The following is a 6,000-nucleotide window of genomic DNA, read 5'->3' on the forward strand; positions in this document are numbered from 1 at the left end:
CCATCGCTGCTGACTGCTGCTGCTCTTTTCCTGCTCTGCACTTTGATCTCGTGGATGTGTAGATGACAATGAGGATGTATTTTCCCCTGTGGTCTATCTTATAGACTACCCCTAGCCTTCGTTTCCTGAGTCAGTCTTCCTCATCCCGTGACTCTGTCACTTTGTCCGGTCAATCCATTCTAGCCTTTCTTTCTAATCGAGAGATTGTCTGCAATCTTTTCAGACATTTTCATCCAATCTCTCGAGGGGGCATATCATTCCCATCCTGGGGCAACTCTATATCAGTTCATCTTATCTTCTTTGAAACAACGCGACAAGCCGCATTGTCTCAAAGAGGGGCAAAATGTAGACACCTAAAATTGTCATGTCTAATTAAATAAATATTTAATTTATTTAATTATCTAAGCCTAATTCTTCTATTAATTAAATAAATCTTTATTTATTTAATTAATTAATTTATCCTCTTCTAGCCTTATTTCTCATTTAAATAAATACATTTATTTATTTAAGTTATCCTTTTCCTAAATTAAATAAACATTCTTATTTATTTAATTATCCCACTTCTTCTATTAATTAAATAAATCTTTATTTATTTAATTAATTCATTAGCTTTTTCTACCCATGACACATGTCATTCATCTCTTAATTCATACACTACCTACCCCTCTCATTATTTTATTATTTCTTCTACCTACCCTTTAATCATAGCCGACCTCCTTTTACACCTCTCAATCTTATCCCTCCATTTCATATTGTGTCTTCTATTTAAGGAGATGCCTTCTTCATTATCAAACCCTAATCATTCATCCTAATCATTCATCCTAATCAAGCATTCTAAGGAGCTAACTACTTGATCAATTGACTACACTACGATCCTACTTGCAACCACATTCCGTTCTTTGTTGAGCTCTTGTGCATATAAAATCTGAGAGCAAATATATCAAGCAAGATCAATGGAGATAGGAAGAATGGAGATCAAAACCCTATTGGACATGTGATGGTATAATCTTTGTGATTTCATGTGATTTGCATTGTCTTAGGTAATCTTCATATGTTATGGTAGATCTTTGTTGATTGTTAGGCTAGGGTTTTGTGGTTGAATTCATTTAGCCTTTCAATGTTGTTATTATTGTTATCCATTTTCACCATACACAATTCCTTCTACAACCAAAGTGGATACACTGTATCCTATTGATAGTTATCCTTTAGCTAAGGTAGCATTCTTAGGTGATGATTGAACTATGTTAGAATTTACACCTTCCTTTATGGGAGAGTACATAGACTCACCATCAAAACCCAAGGTTCAAAAGGTAGCTCCAGTGGCATCCACAAAGTAGTCAACTTCTTCTAAGAAATCTAAGATTATATTCACATTTACTTCAACTTCAACAAATTCTTTTGATTCTTCTAATTCATATGATGTTGAGACACATGAGGCTCTACCATCTCTAATATAAATGGAAACCCTTTATGGTTGTGGTTTTCACATCTTATCTAGGAGTGGATATAGAGGCAATTATTGTAGTATAAATGAACAAGGTATTAAGGCTCCCATATAATCTGACTTGCATGATGCTTCATTAGTCTTGGTTGCAATCCTTTGAAACCCACCAAAGGTTCCCACCAACAATCTCTTAATGTCAATGTAATATCTACTTCTTATAAACCACTCACTCTAATTAATCCTAAATTATTTGACATTACTTCCACTTCTAACATGCCTTGATTTGAAGTTCTTTCAATGGATTATTTTTTGGATGAATTTATGGGAGTTTATGAAAATATTCCTATATACCTTCGTAATTATGGATTTTCCTATTATCTAAATGTTGAATCATACTTTGGTAAAGATGTTGGATTATTGAATGGTACCTTGGAAATGACTCAAGAATTCCCTCATCCGTTTGATGTTCTAAAAAATAGTACACTCTTTGTAAGAGATACTATTGATGTCTTAATAGATCCAAATAATACTGAAACGGTTATACATATTGGAAATTATTATATTTTGATGAACAATGTGAACATTTTTCTCTCCTACATAAATTTCCTAAATATTTTGCTTGGACTTATTCAAATATGCCTAGTATTGATCCACAGGTTGTAATGTATAATACTATGTTGCATCTCGATGCCAAGCCTTATAAATAAAAGATGAACCCCAAGTTAGCTTTAATGGTTAAGAAAAATATTAAGAACCTCCTAGAAGTTGGCTTTATCTATCCAATCAATTATTATCCCTAGATTTTGAACATTATTATCGTTGCTAAACCACGTAATCGTATTAAATATGTACCAATTTTCCCCTTCCTAACATAGACATTATTTTTTATTCCATTGTGGGCTATTCCTTACTTTCTTTTATGAATGGCCTCTCTAGATACAACCAAATTTTCATTAATCCTCAAGATAAATATAAAACAACTTTTATAATACTGTGGAGAGAATTGTTGGGTAGTCATGCCTTTTGGACTAAATAATGATGGGGCAACATATGAACGTATTATGGAACTTATCTTTAATGATTATATTTATAAAATATTGGAGGACTATGTCAATAATATCTTGGTGAAGTCTATTTCGTGCCAAGATCATGTCAAAACCCTATGTCAAATCTTTGAAAACACTCGTAAATATAATATGTGCTTTGTTGCCTTTGATTTTGTCAGCCTCAATTTCCTTAATTCATCTTGGATTATGCTGGCAAAGAAAGCTCAAAGTTTTGAAACCTTTTTTGGAGTGAAATAGGGTTCTTAAAACCATTCAAAGTTCTACAAAAGTTATCTTGTCTTTAAAACTTTAAGTGTCATTTTGTTTTGCATTGGCTTTCTTCTTTGGTTCCTTAACTCGTGTCAAACCCAATGAGGTTTCCATTGTTACAAGGGTAGTTATCGTTGCACCAAAAGATCAACCTGTTAATGCCCAATACAACCACTAGACTTATATAATACACAGGAGGCAGTTAAGCCATGTCACAAACCCAAGCACTGTGTTGAACAACACAAGGGGACCAAGGGCACACACCTTGCAATAATCCCCCCCAGAGCAATCAAGGGGTTTGAACCTGTGACCAAACTCTAATACTACTTGTTACAAGTGCGGTTGTTGTTGCACCTAAAGATTGACCTATTAATGCTCGATACAACCACTAGACTTATAGAAATAAGAGGAGGTGGTTAAGCCATCACAAACCCAAGCGTCACGCTTAACAATAAAAGGAGACCAAGGGCGCACACCTTGCAACATCCACAACCACATTGATCTCCAATAAAGTTCTCAAAACCTTACTAAGTTCCAATGAAACTCTTGCATTTCTAAAAGTTCAAAGTGTTCTGTTGCATTGGTATTTTGGCCCAATTGCAAGACCTTTGTCAGGGCCTGACAAGGTTTTCACAACCATGTAATTGTCCAACAAATAACTCAAAACCATGAAGAAGCTTAAACCATTTTCAAACAGGAGAAAGTTTCAAAGACTCACAAGGTTGATCTTGGCTATATAATGAGGTTTCAAAATCATCTTAAAAGCTTGAAAATGTTTTAAAAAACATTGAAATATTTGATTGACTATATCAAGTTATTGTTCTTAAACTTGGTTGTGAAAAGTTTCATTAAAATAAAATTGTTGTAAATATGAGTTCTTGTTGTCATTGATGTCAAACTTGTTGATCCGAATGAGCAACTTGGTTACATTCTTTTGTTCAGATGTGGCCTCTAGTATAGTGCAATTACAGTGGGATAGCAATGTGGTCATCTATATGTGTGGAGTCTATTAGTGATTGTTCCAAAAAAAATTTAATGATGTATCTTGAAGTTTCTATAGCTTCATTGTTTGTTTCTTAGATCCACGGTTGGTGTTTAGTCAAGTGTGACTCTTTTGGTGTCAATGTACAGGAATGTGTTGCATTCCTATACCTACTAGTATTTTGTTGATTTGGTTTGAGTATTTATTGTTATGGATATTTGTTGATGTTATCATGGGCACTCGCAAGTACTCTTAGTGGTCTGTATTGAAGTTTGTGCAAAGCTATGGTTGTGCAAGGTGACTATTTTATCTTTTACACCTCACGTATAATGTTTCAATTTGTGCAGATGTGTGTGGATCTATGGGTGATATTTTAGGATTTACATGAAGATGTGCCAACTTGGTGTGATGTCTCACACGTCTCATTTTCCCTTTCGCATTGTATTGGAGTTTGTTTTATGAGCTAGCAGTTTTGTATTTGCACGTTACATCTAATTAGGCTGACCTAATTGATGTCATTAAGGTTGTGGTTGGTATATAAAGGGTGGAATCATTGTGGAGAGATGTATATAAGGTGTGTGTGTGTTGTACAAAGTATATGTGAAGTAATATAGTGATCTGGAATTATGCATAGCAGTGATGAAGACAATTTCTGATATGTTTTGAATTGTGAACTATTATCAATATTTCAGTGAATGTGGCTCCTTATAGTTCAACCCTATTGATGTATCGTTAACAAAAGTATTGTATCTTTCCTTGAAGAAGTGATCTTCAATGTTTGCAATTCTCTTTTGTATCTTTCCCTAAGGTTGTGAACCTTAGCTTTGCAACTCATCTCAGGTGCAGTGATCTCCTTGGGCTCTGACATAAACATTGTAATCATTTATCATATAGCGAGATAGCTCTCACTATGGTTTTTCCCAGTTTTTGTTTTCCATGTAAAAATCTTAACTTTCTTGTGTGGTTGATTTTGTGCTTTCAATCGTTTTCTTTCATGAATAAGTTATATCGAATGAATTATAAATAAAAAGGTTAATTTTGAGTAAGTTTTTTTATATGTTGATTTACCCTCACCATCAGATAGTGTTCAATAATTGATATCAGAGCAAGGTTCCTGAAGTACTTGTATATCAATTGAGGTAGATCTAAGTTTTTAGCACTATTTTTTCTAGAAAGAAATTTTGATGCTATGGAACAACATGAATGGGACAATGATGTTGTGGTAGACATGGATGAAGAATTGAATCATGCTCTAGGATATTTGGATGATAGCGTAAACAAGTGCAATAAAGTTGAAGAGAAGATCTCCTATCTAAGAAGGCTACTTGATGAAGGAAGGATGACTATTGATGATCTTGAAACAAAGCTACATGACAAATCTATAGAATGTATCAAACTTGAGGAAGAAGTGAACATGATGAATAAAAAATTGAAAGAAGCAAAAGAGAAAATTGATAAAGGCCTAAAACTTAAAGGTAGTGGTTAAGTGCTTGATGTGATGTTGAGTGCTCAAAAGTAAAACAAAGATAAAGGTGGACTTGGTTTTGAGAAAGGTGAAAGATATAACATTCCTAACAAAGGAGATAAAGGAAAGGAAAAGGTCAATTATGAATTGAAGGATACTAACAAAGATCAACAAGGTTTCATACTGATCTAGAACAAGAAGGCTGACAAAAGAACTCCTCTTGCTTAAACTAGGTATTCATCAAGCTTTAATGGTAAAAAAATTTCATGCAATAAGTTTGGTCATTGAGCTAGTGAATGTAGAAGTTAGACCGAATCTCAGTCGTTTAATGGTCAATGCTACACTTGCAATAAGTTTAGACATAATGAAAATGAGCGCAGAAGTAGGATGATATGGAATGGAATGTGAATAAAAACTATGATATAAATGTTTAGTCATTCAATGGATGTTGTTATGCAGGCAACAAATCTAGGCACAACGCTTTTGTGTAGATCTAATTTTAGAAGAAGTGGAAATGGTCTGCAACAACGTTTGAATTGTTATAATTGCAACAAAGTTGGACACATTGCTAGGTTTTATAGAGGAAAGAATGAGAAGACTACTAATCCAGTAAAGAAGATTGATGTCAATGAAGAAAAAGAGAAGCTGAAGATGACATGGGTGAAAAAATTAGATGAGAAGGTGGAAGAAAAGAGTGAGGATGGGTTTGCACCTATTGATGGTGCAAATTCCTCTTTCGGTAACTAGACAAAATGCACTATCTGAGGTGGAGAGTGAAATGAAAATCTTATGA

Source organism: Cryptomeria japonica, chromosome 9 (genome assembly GCF_030272615.1).
Source record: "Cryptomeria japonica chromosome 9, Sugi_1.0, whole genome shotgun sequence".
Classification (NCBI taxonomy): Eukaryota; Viridiplantae; Streptophyta; class Pinopsida; order Cupressales; family Cupressaceae; genus Cryptomeria; species Cryptomeria japonica.